At 39.5% G+C, this 20,426-nt stretch overlaps 1 protein-coding gene across 4 annotated transcripts in view; it reads left to right on the plus strand.

Annotated features, from left to right (window-relative positions):
- MTERF1 (mitochondrial transcription termination factor 1) overlaps positions 1-20,426 on the plus strand; it is a 394,940-nt gene that overhangs the window by 313,239 nt on the left and 61,275 nt on the right. For all 4 annotated transcript variants that reach the window (XR_009533416.1, XR_009533415.1, XR_009533414.1 and 1 more), the window contains one exon: positions 9,727-9,908. The gene's annotated coding sequence lies outside the window, so the exon portion shown is untranslated. The remainder of the gene's footprint in view (positions 1-9,726; positions 9,909-20,426) is intronic.

Here is a 20,426-nt window from a genome sequence, read left to right on the forward strand (position 1 = left end):
CTGTGTCTGTAAACAATTATACCTCTGAATAATTTGTTTTTAAGCTATTAATATAGTATTGTAGTAAACCTGTAGTAGATATTCAATAAATTTAACAAATCCCTCTTTCTCTTCTAGCAACCCTCCCCTCAGTCCCTTCAACTCTCCTTCCTATTAACTATGATAAGCTCCATTCTAATTCTCTGTATAAAGCAAAGCCATTCTGTCATTCACATTTTATTCTATAATTAGTGACTATAGTCATATAGTAGTCTACCTCTTTTTATTATATTGCAGCTATTTATATTTTATTCCTCTCTTCTTGTTCTTACCTGACAAAAACCATCCACAAACATAATTTGAATTGGAAAACTTATTCTTTTGGCTGACTGTGCTTGTATTTTGACACTCAAGATCCATTAGATTCTTCTATTTTGTTACTTTAACATGACATTTTATCTTTTAATTGATTTTAACAAGATAGAGAATATTTGTGACTAAGATGTCAAAGTGGAAGAAAAGTATAGTCCCCTCTTCTAAGTGTTGGGTGAGATCTGGGATTTTACAACCTATTTCTAGGATGTAAAATCTCCTTGAAGCCACTGGGAATTCTGCTTATGGGGAGACTCAGATACAGTGGGCAAATATTACCCAAGAGAGACTTTTCACTGTTGCTATTACAGAGACTTTTTGCAAACCTGTAAAGTCCTTCTACTCCAGGATGCAGTGTAGTGCTGCTCTAACTCCAAAACGCTGAGGACCAAAGTATTTCAAGACCAATTTTTAAATTCCAGAGAAGGATTAAAGTCTAGGATTTTTTTAAATGGGGTTAAAGCAGTAATCTTTTCCATTAATTTCCTGTTATTTTTTCCTTAAAGAGAATTGATATAGGGACAAATTCTGAAGTGGGAATAGGACATGACCATCAGTTTAGTAAAGTTCTGACCAGCACTTGTTTGCATCCTTCCCTACACTTCTTCTAACTCACACTTGACCATCAGCATCAAGATCAAATTATTTTTTTCGAGAGCACTCTGTATGAGAATGAATGGTTATGTCTCCCAAGAGAAAGAAGGCATAATTTACCGAAAAGCCAACACTCTACGGCTTCCCTGGTGACTCAGTGGTTGCGAGTCTGCCTGCCGATGCAGGGGACACGGGTTCGTGCCCTGGTCCGGGAAGATCCCACATGCCGTGGAGTGGCTGGGCCCGTGAGCCATGGCCGCTGAGCCTGCGCATCCGGAGCCTGTGCTCCGCAACGGGAGAGGCCACAACAATGAGAGGCCACCATACCGCAAACAAACAAACAAACAAAAAAGCCAACACTCTATTCCTATTTATTCTTCCATCATTATTTGTGAATCACCCTATATACATCAGAAACTGGGCTGCATGGTGATGGAAAAGGTGTGTGTTATTTTCAAAGAATGAATGTCATATCAGAATTTTAGGGTCAGCATACTGTTGTTAGCTTCCATGGAAATATCCAAGGCTAAGTCTAAGCTCATAAACTGTTACACGTAAATCAATGAAAATAAACACACACAAATCTTGAATTCATTCAGATTGTACCCTGCATAACTGTTAAAACTTGTTTTAATTTTCTCTTTTCATCCAGTTATTTGGAAAACAGTTTTACTTCAGCCTCAGTCTGAAATGTGGAAGCAGACTGGCTTAGATGTGCTGATTGAGAGTGAAATCATCTTATTCATGTGTAAAAATCTCTCTTCTGTTGGATCAGGTGTTCCAGCAAATAATTACTCAATGAAATATGTACTTACTGCTAATTTTTATGGATAACAATTAAGAAGGATTTACAGTATCTTCCTTTTATTTTCTAATTTCTGGCAGAGGTACCAGAATTTTCAGGGAGGGTCTGTGGAATCACAGCTCAATCAGAAAAAGGAAATACTTCAAGTCCTCCTGAGAAAGGATTTCTTTCTGATCCAGGAAATTTCAAAATTTGGCTCTTTGCATTTGTACCAAAACATTACAGAGATTTTTGGAATCAAGTTGCTAAAACCTTGGGTGGCTCATGCATCTTCAATAGTAACATTAAGATTTACTGAATGGACTAGCCAGAAGCAGTGGAAAGAAGTTGCCCACAACTCTGTTGAGCAGTTTTGCAATGGACAAAATGTCAAGTTAGAAAAATTGTCAGTTATGAAATTGCAGCATGCTTTTCTTCCACAAATAAAGCCCAGTGTGACATTTTATATAAGTTGCATTTCAAAAATAAGGAAATGGTATCTTTTATCTCTAACTAGGTTCTGGAATTAATTTGCTCTTTTTTACTTGCAGCAATATATTTGTCCTCCAATGGCATATGTTTCATCAGGGCAACCATGTGGAAAACTCAGACACAAAGAAGTGTTTGTTTCTTGCAAGAGCAGTGTGAACAGAGCATTAATGTAATTTTGATGCCAGATAAAGTACTTTGTTATAGCAGAGAGCATAATAATGAAGAGACTTATAGAGAACCTGGTTTGTTGGTCTTTGGATTTCTCCCATGATACAGTAGTAAAGTTGGCTCAACCATTTCAAACAGCTGAGTACAGTGTGAATATTTCTTATTTTCCCCTCCCCCCTGAATGGAGTAGCCTATGGGAATTTCAGAAATTAAAAAAAAATTTATAAAGGATTTTGTCATGCAGACTTGGTCCAATAGGCGTGCAGCTGTTTATATTTTGAATGGTTTTTAAGTGTAGGGAAGATAACACTCCACAATGAAGTTCATCCGCCTTTGGGATACAGGATAAATCTATTGAATAATTTATAGCAACACTAAAGAGAAGTTTTGCTTAGAAATGGGGATTTATGTGGTGATTCAGTTCTTATGGAAACAGTACAAGAAAATAAAGATGAAGATAGTAACAATATTTTAATAGAAATGAGCTGGGTTAGAAAGGCTAATCCACACATATTTTAGGATTGTAAGAAAACAACTCTGGTGGAGAGAGAGGATTGTTGGATGTAAAATCAGGGGACTAGATTCGAATACCAATTCGGTTGAGCCACTTAGAGCAAGTGACAATGGTGGGGATAATAATGCTTAACCGAATTATCTCATATGGCACTTGTGAGTTGAGCAGTTAATGTACTAAGTAATACTAAAGTTCTTTGAAAATTAGAAATTACCCATCAGTTATTATTTCAGAGCAAGTTTAACAATAAGAGATGGACAGATGGACAGATGGACAGATCTTACCTAATCTAAAAAAAGAAAAAAGACAAATGTATACCTCCAACAATACATACAATTTGGCATTCCACTAAAATGTAAGTGGTAACATGTACTAAATCGAGATCTGTTTCCTGTGGTATCTTGGGTTTCCATATTAAGTGTCAGCTTTAATATATCTTTTTATGCAGCTTATGACATCACAACTTCAGTGTAGGTCCCTGGCAAGGATGATTGAGAGTTATTGATAGGAGGCTCAAAACGTAAACTAAAGGAAAATCCGCATCTTTCTCTATACTCCCCTTGTGAACTCAGCTTCAGGGAAATGTGGGGATATTTTAGTAGAATCTTCACTGTCAAGCTGCTTTCTGAGAACTGACTAGTTGTGTGCTGGACAGGATTAGACCCCTGGCCAACACAGACCTAAATGAAGGGATACACAAATGGAATGAGTTAAAAAAAATTACTTTTTTAAATGTAATACTATTATTTTCTAAGAAGATACTTCAGTTCAAAGCCTTTGTGATTCAAGACAGAATAATCATCAATCAACCAACAATGAATTAATCAAAATGTTGTCAAGTTGAGACCCTGGTGGGTCTACTTTTTTTTTTTTTTTTGCGGTACGCGGGCCTCTCACTGTTGTGGCCTCTCCCGTTGCGGACCACAGGCTCTGGACGCGCAGGCTCAGCGGCCGTGGCTCACGGGCCCAGCCGCTCCACGGCATGTGGGATCTTCCCAGACCGGGGCACAAACCCGTGTCCCCTGCATCGGCAGGCAGACTCTCAACCACTGCGCCACCAGGGAAGCCCGGGTCTACTTTTATTAGGAAATGATTAATTTATGATCAGCTTATTAATGTTCATTTGTATTCAAAGAGAGTTTATTGTCTATTAAATATAATGTCATGAAATCTTAGTTTCACTATGAATTTTCTTAAACTTCTACCTAGCTTCTGCTGACTTATCCTAAATCCCAAATAGTGGAATTCAAACCTCTCTTCATAATCTGCTGAACCTCAGAATATTGGAAATTTAATGCATCATCATGTTTTAGTCCTCCAAAATTTGATTCCATGACTTTTTCTGCCCTTTCAATTTAGAAAAAGAATTATTTAAGAACCAAGAGAAAGGTTTTGACAGTACTTTAGTCCAACAGGAAGCTCTGTAAATATCCAAAGAAACCTCATTCCTCAAATATTGCCAAATTTTTTTGCAGATCCAAGATATTGAGATAGTCATAATTAGCTCAATTTCCCCATCCTTTGGCATTCAGAGCTCCCACTGTGTAAAATAAAATGTAATAAAAATGAAAAAAAATTAAACATAATCTTAAAAGGCAAGAAAAGAGAAATAGTGAATTATCAGCTGGGGTTGGAAAAGCATAGTTGTTTATCTTGCTGAAACCTTTGTAATTTTTGATTTTCCTTGAATGGTTAGGCAGGGACAATAGTATTGAAAGACCATTATGAGTCAAGGTTCTGGGTTCTATTTTTATTTCCATGTTCTTGCATCTAGTTGAATTTCTCCATTAACTAAATACTGAGATTTTGAGTATATTGTTAAGTAAATGTTTATATAGGCTTAAGATTCTTGGATTAAAGGTTCTATAAAGGAAAAGAATATTATTGCTGTTACTCATGAGAAATAGTTTTAGTGCTGATTTTGGCATGGTCTGGCTGCCTTCATGTTGGCTAGCAGAGAAAAGTCAACACAAATTCATCAAGCACATTCTCTGCACCAAGTACTAACAGCATAAGAGCTATCACGCTGGGAATTAAGAATACTTCCTTTAGAAACAGATAATTGAGTACAAACAGTCTTTCTCATGAAAATAATACAAATAATTTACCTACTCTTGATTAAATTCCTGGTAGGATGCTGGGCACTCAGTAGACTTGTTGATGGATTTACCTCCACTTCCATCTGGTTAATTTTATCCTTTATCCAACCCACCTGAAGCAAGCAGGGTAGCTTATTCAAGATGAGCTTTTATAAAAATTATTATTTCTTTCCTCTGAGATCCACAGTTCCTGCCAGAGAAATTTACAGGGACTGGCCATATATCAACAAGCTACATGTTTTGAAACATTTTCAGAGAGGGGAGAGTGTAAGCATGGGTTATCAATTATAAAGTTAGAGTTTCTGTCACCCAAATTTTCAATTAAGATGGTTTCAGCTACAGGTTAACAGGAAAACTCTATTAAAGCGGTTTAAATAATTTATTATTTCTCAGAGACACAGTTTCTCAGGGCTTTATCTCCACTCTGACATCTCCCCTAGCTCTGTAATGCTTCCAGTTTGGGTTCATTCCCAAGGTGGACATCAAGATGGCTGCAGCATCTCTGAGCATCATCACATCCAGACATAACTCTGTCCACAGGACATAAAGACACCACATCTTCCTTGTGAATTTTTTTTAGGAGTAAGGAAGTCTTCCCTGGAAACCCCAGCTCCTCTTAGCAGACCTTCCCTCATAGATCATTGGCTAGGATCAAGTCACATTCCTTTTCTAAACCACACACTGGCAAGGTGAATGGAATTAGCATGATTGGTAAACTAATTGGATAGGGAAGGATTTATATTGAGAGACTGCCACCATGATGCCTTTATCTGAGGAATATTTAGCTCAAATTCCTATAACATAAATCCCCTTAAGTATTCCATAATTTATCAATCCAGAATATAGTCTAATTTGAGTATATTAAAGTTGTTAAATTTTTTTTTAATCGAGACATTAAAAGTATCTAACATTGAGTTTTTCTTCATAAAATCTGTATTTTATGGATTCTACAAGAATGAATCTGAAGGACAGAACCAAGAAGTTGCATAAGGGTTCCCAGCTTTAAATGTCTTCACTATAGGCTCTGGGACTTCTCAACTGAAGCTGCTTCTCAAATGCCAAGGCAAAGAAGAGGATAGCAAGGACAGGGGAAAATGATCATCCCCATTTTAACTAAGGCCTTTAACCCTTCTAAGCCACAAGCATTTTTATTAGTCAAACTAATTACATTAGGGTAATGAAAACAGCATTGGACAGGGACCCGAGGAATGCCCAGTTTTGCTATTTGCAGGTGTGGTCTCTGATAACCAAGGAACTTTTCCCTATTTGCTTAGGTAACAGCAGGGTCCAGGCTGAGGTCTCTCATGCCCTTTTTAACTCTAAGAAAATATAATGTTAGTGTTCTTTAATCTCTGCTATCTCCCCTTGCAAATAAGGAGAGAAATTGCTTCAAAGCAGATAACCCAAGAGAGAACAAATCCAACTGAGCAGAGCTGGGCCTGATCATTTCTGAAATAACTAAGTACAGCCTTTCTAAATGATCCCATGACCGAAAGCATTGTCATTTGTAAGGTCCAGAAGAAATGCAATGCCTGGATCTCAAGTACCTTTATCAAAATGTATGTGGGAGGGGAACAGAGGCAAAGGGAGCATCTTTTATGGGAAAACATAAACAGGATAATATAGAAAACACTGCATTTTTAAACATCCTTCAGTTTATGAAGCATTGCTATTTGGTCCTTTGATCTTCACCACAACCTGGTGATGTAGAAAGAAAATATGTTATGGTCTTCATACTACAGATGAAAAATATGGAGTCAGAGAGCCGGGAGGTGTAATACTGGCAGAACTAGCACCAAAGTGGATCTTTTCAATAGAGAAGTGTCTTTGAGGGATTCTACCTATTTTTTAGACCATTGACTTGCTCATATTTGTAAGATATTATATGTTTAAATTCTAGAACTGTTAGACAAACAGTTTCTAATAAAGTTTTGATTGGTTGGGAATCTCATTTGTTCATTCAGTACATACTTACTGGGTACCTACCGTGTGACACACATGCTTCTCCATATTGAAGTATGTTTATTCATATCTCCTGGATCTTCTCTCTAGTTTGAAAAGCCTCTGGTTGGCTGAGATATTTTGATCTTGAGTTTAAATCTCTTCTTTGCATTTAGAGTTAAATGATTATTCTAACCGTTCTATTCTATGCCTTTAAAACAGGAAATAGATTGACTGAAAAGCTGAGAGCAAGGCATATGCCCCATTCCACACTTAATGCCTTCTTGGCAGGATACCTAGTGGGGTTTTTCACAAAACTACTGGCATAGTCAGAGAGAGAAACAGTTTGTTATTCTAAGATCTTTCAAGTTGCTACACCTATTTAGCTATAAAATTGCTGGGGCAGATGAATGCTGTTTTTTAAAGTTACCTTAAATACCACTACTCTTAACCTTTTAACATGTTATCAGTTTGGCTAAACAAATTCACCAGTTTGTTCCATTATTATGAATCCATGCTCATGCCAGGCACTTAAATAGCAAAGGAACTTTCAGAAGGGTGATTTAACCCCTCGTGGTCCAAGAAAAAAAATACCCTAGTGGAGGCTAGAAACAAGTCCTGGCAAGTAACAGTAAAACCACTGTTTTTTCCATAGACCATGATGATACTTGTAATTATTGTCACCTAAATCAAAATGATTAAAGTAAAATCATGTCTTTCCAGATGCTCAGCATACACTTCCTCCCAGTAAATTAAAGTCACCATTAAGCATCTGAAATGCCTATAATTTGAACTACAGCTGCAAGAGAAGTCACTCAGTTGTGAATTTGTTAGACCGTATGTTATTGTACAAGTGCGGGTTTTCTTTCATAAGACCCCTATTGCCCCCACTGGGATAATTTTTAAAAGAATGACATTGACTTGTGCTCATAGCTACTCCATGACTAAGAGGTAGCAGGTTAAATAATAATAAAAAAGCTATTTTGGCAAATAACGCTTTTAAAAATAGAATTAGTCCTATGTTTCAGGTTTGAATTATGGAAAGAATCTACTATTTATCATAGCCATCTCTCTCCCCTCCCCCCTCCACCCCCCCCACACCACTCACATCAATAGCGTCAAGATGTGGAGAGATTGGCATAAATGATTTTAGAACAATTCTAAAACCACTGTTGAGGAAACAGTTTCTACTTCTTCCCACAAATAGAGCTATTTTCCAAATGAACAGATTTGTTTAATTATGACCTGGTTTCCCTCAAGTGTCCAAGCCTCTCTCCAATGGAGAAATAGACAAATGGTGGTCAAACAACCAAAGAAGTAAGGGAGAGGTCATCTGGATAATCCACAAAAAATAATCATTTTTTGAATTACCAAATTGGATTGCAATTTTGACTAGCTTCAAAACATTAAACTCATGAGTCTTCCCGGTGATTCACTGAGAACTAGCAGACAAGGTTCTTCTATAGGTGCCTCAATCATTTTAAGAGCCTAGATATGGAAGTAAATTGCCTCTTGGATAGGCCATCAAGAAAGAAACAGCCAGCTTCCTAGCCAGTTAGGTCTGTTATATAAAAATGGAAATTTGAACTAGTACAAATTCAAAATGAATTCAAAGTTTAAAAAATTCAAGTATATTCTAATTATTTTTTCTCAGAAGATGGTTTTTATAAATCAGATAATATATCTTTTACATCCATTTAGTCTGGGATAATGGTGAAGAAAACTGGGACTGGCTATTGACTATTTATTCTTCATAGAAGATGACTTCCATCTAATATTTTGGCAAACTCTATGTCACTTATATCTTTCTAGGCAACTCTTCCAACATTTTCATAATTTCTAAGCCATGGTCCAATTATCAATGATGCTATTCTTAGAGACCAGAGGCCAACTTCCATGGAGATAAGACTGCAGACTTTTCCTTCAATAACTTTCTAAAGCTCTGATTATGAAAACAGTGCATATTAGAATTAGTTTAAAAGTTTCTAAAGAAAATGACAGTGCTTACACCCAACACCAGGGACAATTAAAATGACAATCTTTGGGCATGTAACCTGAACATCAGTACTTTTTGTTTTGTTTTTTTTTTTTTTTTGAACATCGGTACTTTTTAAAAGCTTCCCAAGTGATTCTACTGTGCAGCCAGAGTTGAGAACCTCTGATTTGGTCTACCCCATTACTTCACAGAAATGAATATGGGAGTTCAGAACTATAATTTACATACAGTAAATAATCTAATTTCTATTACTACAGATTAGTTTTGCTTATTCTATAGCTTCAAAGAAATGGAGGGGAAATAAACAAACCCAGCATGTATTCTTTTTTTTGTCTTCTTTTGCTCAGCTAAATGTTTTTGAGATTCATCCCTGTTGTTGCTTGTATCAGTAGTTCTTCCTTTTTATTGTTACATAATATTCCATTGTATGAGTATAGCAAAATTTATACATACCCATTTATCTGTTGTAAGTTGTATTCAGTTTGGGGTTATTATGAATAAAATTGCTATGAACATTCATGTAAAAGTCTTTCTGTGGACATATAGTTTCTTTTCTGGGTAAATGCCTAAGATTTGCTGAGTCACATGGTAAGTTTATATTTAACTGTATAAGAAATTGTCACACTGTTTTCTAAAGTGGTTGTACTATTTTACACTCCCGCCAGAATCTTTGATACTTCCAGTTGCTGCATGTTCTCATCAACATTTGGTATGAGTTTTCTATTGCTGCCGTAACAAATTACCATGTATTTAGAGGCTAACACAATGTAAATTTATTATCTTCTAGTTCTGTAAGCCAGAATTCTGACATGGATCTCACTAGACTAAAACCAAAGTGGTGGCAGGCCTCTGTTCCTTTCTGAAGGCTCTGAGGGAGAATCCATTTCCCACTCATTCGGATTGTTGGCAGATTCAGCTACTTGAGGTTGTAGGACCATCCTCCTCTATCTTCAAAGCCAGAAACCAATGGTGAGTAGCATCCTTTTCCCATCACATCTCTCTAACCCACTCTTCTGCTTCACTCTTCCACTTTCAAGAGATTACATGATTAGAGTCCATTCAAATAATATGGGATGATCTCCCTGTTTCAGTTATCTACCTTAATTCGGTTTGCCATGTATTGTAACATATTCACAGGGCTCAGAGATTTGTGGGGCTGCATTCTGCCTGCCACATACCCGCACCCTAGATCTTTATGCTATCATTGTCATTCCTTTTATTCAATACTTCTATATCTGTTATAAATTCCACTTGACAATATTACTGATTTTCCTTTAAAATCGGTTGTCTTTCGCAAAAGGCCACGGATTGTATGATTTCATTTATTTGAGATGTTTAGTATAGGCAAATTCACAGATACAGAAAATAGTTCAGTGCTTTCCAGGGGCTGGATGGGTGAGTGGAGGACGAGATGACTGCTAATGGGTACAGTGTCTCTTTTTGTGGTGATAAAACGTTTTGGGATTAGACAGTAATGATGGTTTCACAACCTTGTGGATATATTTAAATCGATTGTATTGTACACTGTAAAAGGGTGAACTTTATGGTATGTGCATTATATCTCAATTGAAAGAATGGAAAAAGTCACTTGTCTTTGAAAGAAATTACATGAAGAAAAAAAAGCAGATTTTACCAGTCACAGGCTAAATAAGCTCTCTCCATATGGAATCAACCCAGCTTCCCTGTTTCTGGTACTATACCATATCCTATAGTACTGGAGGCTATAGTGAGCAGTCCTGGAAAAAGGGATTAAAATAATAATGAAGAATAATGAAGTTAATATGTGAAGAGAACTTTATTGTCTATATATACATATGTATTTGTGTGTAAAAGATACTAACCTCTAACATATAGGTTAATGTACTTTACATATATTATTACTTCTTTTTCTTTCTCTATTTCCCTGACTAATCCTCTACTAAAATGTTTAAGAGAAATGGTGATAATATACATCCTTGCCCTGTGCTTGATCTCAGGGGGAAAGCATCCAATATTTCACTATTAAGTATAATGTTATAGGTTTTTGGGTTTTTTTTTTTTTTTAGTCAGAATAAGAAAGCATCTTTCTATTCCTAGCTTGCACTTTGTTTAGTTTTTAATTATCTTAATAACTTATTGATTATCATGTAGAAACAAGTTCATGGTATCTCAGATACAGCATCAAATTGAATCACTCAATGAATAGTGGCAAACTTCTATGTGGTTGGTACTATTTTAGGTACCAGGACCCAAAGAAAAATAAGACACAGTCCTTATCCTGTACTTCCTCACAGTCAAAATGCTGTGGGGTTATTGAGAAGAAAGAAAATGACTTTAGTTGAGAGGAATCAAGGAAGGATTCAGAGAAACTACCATTTGAGCCAAATTTTGCAGGCAGACAAGGTGAGCACAGCATATTCTGGGTAGAAGTCACAGCTCAGAGATGTGAAAGAACATGGCTTATGAGGTGGTGGGACATGAGGCCAGAGGGGAAGTCAGTGTATACCATAAATAAAGTAAGTTAGGAAACTTGATGACAGGTTTATACTGGATCCTGTGGACAAAGAAGGGCCATCAAGTTGTTTTAGAAAGATCATTCTGCTGACAGTGTAGATGGTGAAATAGAGATGAAGGAGGTTACAGCTGAGAGACTAGGTGGGAAGCTAGTGATGAGCATCTGAAACAGGGGAAATACACTCAAGAGAAAAGGACAAAATATAGTGAGGCCTAGGAAGTTAGAAACAACTGAACAGATTGTCCAACTGGATGTAGAAACTGAGGGAGAGGAGGAATCCATGTTTCTTTCCTGGTTTCCTGGGTAACTACAGGGAATTTGGAAAGGTGAAGATACTGCATTCAGTTCTGCATATGCTGAGTCTGAGAAAGGCCACCAAGTGGAATGTCCGAAAAGAAGCTGAAAATGTTGGCCTCACACACCTGATTATGATTTAGGATCAGTCCTGGTGAAGCTCTGATCCAGACGATGGATTATTAAAATAAATCTAGGATTGGTGATAAAAATTTGAGGGGTTTATAGCAATCTATAGCTCCAGAAGGGCTGCTGGGCCCCATGCTTTCCCCCATTTAGTAGTCAGGATCTTTAACCTACATGTGGCATGGCCATCTGATGGTTCCAAGTCTCTTTAATCACTCTTTTCTGGGCTTTTGCTCTGAATTATTTTGACCTTCAACCCAGCTATCCTGGCCTATACCTAATTTTAACCCAAATATGGAAGAATCCCTTTGTGGTCTGACTGTGCTATCAATACAACTGAATAAAAACCCAAATACAATTCTAGAAGGCTTAGAAGAGTTATGTAGATGACTTCTGAAGGCATTCTTGAATGAGTGGCGTGGGGTTTAAAGAGTGTATCACACAGCAAAATAACTGAAAATTTCTCTTTACCCATCCATCACTTCAAGGCCTCTGTATCAACACATTAGCTTCCTAAAAATCTCTTCTCTCTCCACCGCCCCCCCCTCACACTTTCTCAATAACAACTGCTACAGCTTATTCCTTGCTACTCTGGTCTCTATTTCTATAGGGATAGTATATATTTAACAACACACAACACACACACACACACACACACACACACACACACACACCACGAATCATTACTGACTTCAAAATCTCTTCCCAATGGAAGGATGAGAGGAAATAGATATGTATTAGGTATGTGTATGTTTAGTTGAAATGTAATTAAATACAGATTTGATGCCTGGTTAATGATACCTGGAGAAAGTAGGAATCCTGTGTGGAAATGAGAAGGCTTTGCAAGGTTTGGGACTAAAGGAGAAGCAAGGCTGCTAGGAGTTGGCAGTGAAAGTGGGTGGGAGGAAGAAGGTCATGCCAAACAACATAGCTGTGATGTTGGACAGAAAGATTCTCTAAGCACATCAAGGAAGAACTAACATATAATCCTGGAATGATAGAGCCCCATCTTTTTCTCTCTCATAGTGGATTGAGGGAGGAAATTCCTTCTTACTTGGTAAGTAGTCTCAGCCACAGCTGGCTCATGGTCCCTCTGTGGTGATTAATGGTGTGTGGGAATGTGGGTGTTTGGTGGGGTGGCCAGGGAATGCCCTACAAGGTGATTGGGAGATAATGACCCTTCCTGTCCCATGCACTCCTCTCCTGGCTAGTCTTCCCCAGACGAAACTCAAAGGCCAGCATTCAAAGGAAGTACACACATTCCTTTTACAAAATGTCAGGAAGGCCCGCTCCTCTGGTGAGATGGGGCCAGGAGATGCTCTCCTCAGCTCCTTGCCTGGGTGGGCAAGTCAAATCAGGCTCTAGGGCCGGCAGGAATCCTCGTTTGAGGGTCCCACCGAGTTCCCTGGTCAGAGTGCTGCAGCTGAGCAGAGCAGCTGCTTGGGACTACTGAGCAGAGCAGCTGCTTGGGACTACTGCTTGGGCACTGCAGAAAGCCTTCTTGGAATTTGACATGTTATCACTTTGGGACCGTTAGCCAGCTGCTCCTGACTTGGCCACACGAAGGCTCAGACTGTCCCAGTCTCTGAACAAAAAATTTCACAATCTGTGTGGAAACACAAAAGACCGCGAATAGCCAAAGCAATCTTGAGAAAGAAAAACGGAGCTGGAGGAATCAGGCTCCCTGACTTCATAGTATACTACAAACTACAGTAATCAACACATTATGGTACTGGCCAAAAAACAGAAATATAGATCAATGGAACAGGATGGAAAGCTCAGAGATAAACCCACGCACATATGGTCACCTTATCTTTGATAAAGTAGGTAAGAATATACAATGGAGAAAAGACAGCCTCTTCAATAAGTGGTGCTGGGAAAACTGGACAGCTACATGTAAAAGAATGAAATTAGAACACTTCCTAACAGCATACACAAAAATCAACTAAAAATGGATTAAAGACCTAAAAGTTAAGCCAGGCACTGTAAAACTCTTAGAGGAAAACTTAGGCAGAACACTCTGACATAAATTACAGCAGGATCCTTTTTGACCTACCTCCTAGAGAAAGGGAAATAAAAACAAAAATAAACAAATGGGACCTAATGAAACTTCAAAGCTTTTGCACAGCAAAGGAAACCACAAACAAGATGAAAAGACAACCGTCAGAATGGGAGAAAATATTTGCAAATGAAGCAACAGACAAAGGATTAATCTCCAAAATATACAAGCAGCTCATGCAGCTCAATATCAGAAAAACAAACAACCCAATCCAAAAATGGGCAGAAGACCTGAATAGACATTTCTCCAAAGAAGATATACAGATTGCCAACAAACACATGAAAGGATGCTCAACATCAGTAATCATTAGAGAAATGCAAATCAAAACTACAATGAGGTATCACCTCACACCAGTCAGAATGGCCATCATCAAAAGGTCTATAAACAGGGCTTCCCTGGTGGCGCAGTGGTTGAGAGTCCGCCTGCCGATGCAGGGGACACGGGTTTGTGCCCTGGTCCGGGAAGATCCCACATGCTGCGGAGCGGCTGGGCCCGTGAGCCATGGCCGCTGAGCCTGCGCGTCCGGAGCCTGTGCTCCGCAACGGGAGAGGCCACAACAGTGAGAGGCCCACGTACTGCACAAAAAAATTTTTAAAAAAAGTCTATAAACAGTAAATGCTGGAGAGGGTGTGGAGAAAAGGGAACCCTCTTGCACTGTTGGTGGGAATGTAAATTCATACAGCCACTATGGAGAACAGTACGGAGGTTCCTTAAAAAACTAAAAATAGAACTACCATACGACCCAGCAATCCCATTACTGGGCATATACCCTGAGGAAACCATAATTCAAAAAGAGTCATGTACCACAATGTTCACTGCAGCTCTATTTACGATAGCCAGGACATGGAAGCAACCTAAGCATCCGTTGACAGATGAATGGCTAAAGAAGATGTGGCACATATATACAATGGAATATTACTCAGCCATAAAAGGAAACGAAATTGAGTTATTTGTAGTGAGGTGGATGGACCTAGAGACTGTCATACAGAGTGAAGTAAGTCATAAAGAGAAAAACAAATACCATATGCTAACACATATATATGGAATCTAAAAAAAAAATAGTATATGGTTCTGAAGAACCTAAGGGCAGGACAGGAATAAATACACAGTCGTGGAGAGTGGACTTGAGGACACAGGGAGGGGGAGGGGTGGGCTGGGATGAGGTGAGAGAGTGACATGGACATACATACACTACCAAATGTAGAATGGATGGCTGGTGGGAAGCAGCTGCATAGCACCGAGAGATCAGCTCAGTGCTTTGTGTCCACCTAGAGGGTTGGGATAGGGAGGAAGGGAGGGAGATGCAACAACGAGGAGATATGGGAACATATGTATATGTATAGGTGATTCACTTTGTTATAAAGCAGAAACCAACACACCATTGTAAAGCAATTATACTCCAATAAAATGTTAGAAAAAAAAGATATTCCATCCAAAAAACAAAAGGTGTTGCAAAAAAAAAAAAAAGCAAAAAAGAAAATGTCAGGAAGGTCTCACTGAGAATTATCACCTGGGAACACCAGATTTTCTATTTCCCTCCTACCACAGAAGGATGTGGAAGGTGCTAACAGACTCAGACCTTCAGACTGAAGATGTACTCCACATGGATTATCCCCTGGTTATTTTCCAACCCTGTTTTTCTCTCCCCAATTTCCTCTCCTGTCGTCCTATAGCTCCTTCTTCTAGACCCCCAGTCCAGTATCCACACCCACTCTTCAGGAATCTCTATTGCTCCTCACTGGAGTTTCCTCCCTTATGCTCCTTCCAGTGTTATGAACTGAAGCTTCTCAGGCTTTACAGACTCCAGAGCAGATTTATGCTCTGGATTTATGTGTTGAAGAGACAGAAAGTACCTGTCTGATTCATTTTCCCTACCAGCGAGAATTGTGGCTGATTTCCTCTGGCCCTAAGAAGCAAGCATATTCATCAAAGCTTATCAAAACATATTCATCAAAGCAAGCATTCATTTTCACTCACCGCACCCCTCCAGCCCCCCCCACCAAAGACCTCACAGTCTAGTTTCATATGAAGAAAGCATATTTCATGGGAAACCATAATGCTGACATCATCATACTAAGGAGCATTGGGCTCCCTCCATTATGAGGTCACAACTTGTGTGTGAATGACTTCATTTATTATGAATGGTTATATCTGCAGTAAGTGGGTCTTACTCCAGTTAGATTCCTCTCTCATGAAGGAAATAGACCAGCATGCATGTGTTAGGTCTCAGTCCATTTTGCAATGATAGTTGCCATTTGTTGATAAGTAATTTACTTTGCACACTTAATCTTTTGTAATCCTCACAGTGACCCAGCATGGTTCATCTTATTAAACATTTCATGAAGAAACTGGGGCTCAAAGAATTAGAGAATTGCCCAAGATCTCATAGAAGGTGAACATAGATGGAGCTGGTATTTGAACACAGATCTATCTATCTGCCCATGATCTTATCACTGTGTTGTGCTACCTCTTAGCATGAGGTGAGCAGAGAGGAAACCAAAAGAAATATCACAGGACTCTGGACTTTTAAACCAGGTGCCCATGTGCTTATTAATTTGTTAGGGGGGAAACTAAAGCAGAATTCTTCACTCTTTCTCCCTTCCACCCTCCCTCCATCCCTTCCCTCTTCCTTCTCTTCATTATAGTAATCACAGAAGAATCAGAAATAATAGAGTGTAACACTGCCTCAAACCAATATCTGGGTAAAAAGCTATGAAAATATTCTATTGTTTTACGATCCTATTTAGAGTGAACATTATATTTATAGCTTTTTCCCTGAATACACATTAAGGTAATATTGAACTTTTGCTAAAAATTATGCCATACGTCTGTGCTGACAGCTCGTTTCCTGAACACAAATCTTTATCTACAACTTTCAGCTTTCAATATTTTCGCCAAAGAAGTAAGTTAGGACATTAAAAAGTCCAGAAAGAAACGTAAAACAGATGGGACTAGATTTTGTGGGGAGTGATGGCCATATTGAATTTAATGGAAACCTAGTTAGAGGGAGGACTCAGAGGAAAATCCATGAAGCATACATAGGATGGGCCCTGGCTTGGGATGGAATCTCAACAATGCACAACAATTGGCTTACAATTGTAGGTTGTCCTGAAAGTTGGGCGTTCTTTAAGACGGAGTAAGAGGTTGGTCGTAGGCCCTTCCTATGATACAGGGCAAGTATTTTCAACTATTGGACAGTACTGATATTTTGTGAGTCCAGTGTTTATTCCTTTCACTTCCCATCCTGGGCAAGTGAAGAGCCTGGGGCTCTGACCTAGGATGAGGTCCCAAGATCCATGGCTAAAGCACTGGTTGTAGCTATGGTCCTGGAGCAAAGGAGAGGTAAATTTGGAGGGCTGGACTGGACTGATCTCAGAGAGCAAGAGCCCACTAAAGTTTGAAGGATTAGCAAACGGCTTGGCCAAAGTAGAGCTTGCTGGTTCAGGAGGCTGAACTTGGAGGCAGTGCTTGGCAGACAGAGAGACTCTTTTCTGTAGTATCTACCCATAACCCAGAAGAAAGGTATAGGGGGAGTCTGCAATTAGTGCAGGGTGATACCGGCAGCGGCGTGCATCCTTAGACATATAACCAGTGAACCCTTTTCGTTCCTGTTTGTTCAATCCCTCCCTCTCAACTGGACTATTCCATCAATATTTAAATATTAAATACCCTCCAGCCTCTCCTATTTAATAATAAGAAAAGAAGCCCCATTTAATGTTGCTTTCCCTTTCATCTACTAGCCCTCCCTTTTCTCTTCACAATGAAATTTGTCAAAACTCTATATCCGGGCTTCCCTGGTGGCGCAGTGGTTGAGAGTCCGCCTGCCGATGCAGGGGACACGGGTTCGTGCCCCGGTCCGGGAAGATCCCACATGCCGTGGAGCGGCTGGGCCCGTGAGCCATGGCCGCTGGGCCTGTGCGTCCGGAGCTTGTGCTCCGCAACGGGAGAGGCCACAACAGTGAGAGGCCCGTGTACCGCAAAAAAAAACAACAAACAAAAAAACAAAAAAAAAACCCTCTATATCCACTTTCTCCATTTCTTCACATTCCATAACTCCTCTAAAGACACATTTCATTTTGGCCTTTGTTCCATCTAACAAAGAGCCATCTAACAAAATGGCTCTCTCTAGAGTTACCTGTGACCGTCACATTGCTAAATCCAGCAGACAATTTCCAGTTCTCATCTTGTTTGATACTCAGCAGCATTAACCTCTACCCCTCCACCATTGATCGCTCCCTGCATCTTAAAACCCCCTCTCCCCTTGGCCTCCCCCTCCCCCTTCCCCACTCTTCATGTTTTCCTTCTACCTCTCTGGCTGCTCTTATTCAGCTTCTTTGCCAGTTCTCCTCCTCCAACCACTGAATGTTTGAGCTTGTTAGAGCTCAGTTTCAGGCCCTCTTTTTTCACTTTACACTCTGTTGCCAGGCCACCTCATCCATTCCCATGACCTGAGTTACCAGTGCTGATGACATACCTCTTCCTTTGAGCCCTAGACCGAATTCTAACTGCTTATGCAGCATCTTCTCTTGGATATAAGGACCTCAAACTCATTATCTGTAAGCCTGAATTCATTCTTTCCTTTCACATGTGTTTTTCTCCATTGTGATCTCTCTCAGTGAATGGCACGGCCATTCATCCTGTTGCTGAAAAGCTATGTAAAAATCATTCTTGACCCTTCCTCTTTCCTCGCATCACATGACCAATTCATTAACAAGATAATAAAGACTTTTATGTCTTAAAAGTATCCTAAATCCTTTTGTTTCCATTCTCCTTTATACAGTCAACAGCCCAATCCAAACTACCATGATTTCTCACCATGGGTCACTGCAATAGCATCCCAGCCTCCCTTTTACTAATTCCTCCTCATCCAGTCTGTGCGTCTTTTCAAAAAACAATTCTGACCACATTCCTACCTTCCTACTTTCATGTGCGCTTAAAACTATTCAAAGTCCCTTCCTTCACTTTTGGGGTAAAGAGCAGTGTCCTTAACACACTCTATAAAGCCATGCATAATCTAGCCTCTACCTACCTTGCTCCCCTTCTGCCTTCACTCCTCTCTCTGTACTTTATCCTTCAGCATAGGGCATCTTTTTATTTCTTGATCCCTCCATACTCTGTCTTCCTCAAGGCCTTGACACATATTTTCCCCTTATCTTGGAACATTCTCCAATCATCCTCACTTATCCACAGAAGACCAGTGTGCTGGCCCACTCTCTGAGCTAAGCCTGTTGTGCTGAATGAACCCCAAGTAAACACACATGTCTTGAATAATGCTCATGCTGTTTTCATTCCTCAGATAAGTTAACAAACCAAACTTAAAAAAAAATTAGGGCCTCCCTGGTGGCGCAGTGGTTGGGAGTCCGCCTGCCGATGCAGGGGACGCGGGTTCGTGCCCCGATCCCGGAGGATCCCACGTGCCGCGGAGCGGCTGGGCCCGCGAGCCATGGCCGCGGGGCCTGTGTGTCCGGAGCCTGTGCTCCGCAACGGGAGAGGCCACAGCAGTGAGAGGCCCGCGTACAGCAAAAAAAAAAAAAAAAAAAAAAAAAAAAAATTAAAGCAACATAAAACTATAAAAAGTCCTAGGAGTTTATTAATTTCTCCATATTTAACAGATTATTGTAAAATTAACCTCGATTTAAACTGTGTCATTTTTAACTAGGTAACTAGGAAGTTTCAAACAAGAACTAGTTGCATGGTGATATGAAACAATTCTATATTTTATAGCAACATTTGCAATGAACATGATTGGTATTGCTTTTAGTTAGCATGCACTTTAATGATACTGACCAGAAGTAGATAAAACTAAACTCTCAGCCTCTGGCCCTCTTGATACCAGACATGTTGAAATAATAGGTCTTGGTCCTGACAAAACTCTTGAAGCAGGCAAGGAGAGCGAGTTAATGAGATCCTGTAATCTGATCTCCAGCAGCCCTGGACAGCTGTTCTCAGAGCCCTAATGAACCCTACACCTTTACAGATCACGGACTGGCAGAATCCGACCCTGGTGGGCGCAGGCAAGCCCTGACACAGTGGAAATGGCTTTGCTGGTGTAAATAACAGGGAACTGTTATCATGAGATTACCTATCTGTAAAATGCCTATTTATCTTCATTATGTTGCTTTTGTGGGGAGGAAGGAGGACGTGAGTGTTAGTGTGTAAGATGATGGAGTTAGGAGAGGAGAAATGCATCTCTGACCTAAGGTGAAACCTGCTTTAACACAGTGGGTTTATTCGACAGCCAGATGGAGTCCATGATGCTGATTCCCAGTGCTGAGCTCCCTTTAGTACTATAAGCAAGTGTCTAGCAAAATAATGCAAGCATGAATTCATACCTGGGATTCCAACTTCATAGTTTGTGTAAGAAAATAAGATGGTAGTTTTCATCTGGTAGTTTCAATCTGATAATTTTTTCATTCATTCATTCATTCATCCATTCACCAAATAGTTGAGTGACTACATGACTGGCACTGTGCTAGGTACAGGCTATTGTATGGTGAATAAAATAGACACTGTG

Source organism: Mesoplodon densirostris, chromosome 9, assembly GCF_025265405.1.
Source record: "Mesoplodon densirostris isolate mMesDen1 chromosome 9, mMesDen1 primary haplotype, whole genome shotgun sequence".
In the NCBI taxonomy this organism is placed as follows: domain Eukaryota; kingdom Metazoa; phylum Chordata; class Mammalia; order Artiodactyla; family Ziphiidae; genus Mesoplodon; species Mesoplodon densirostris.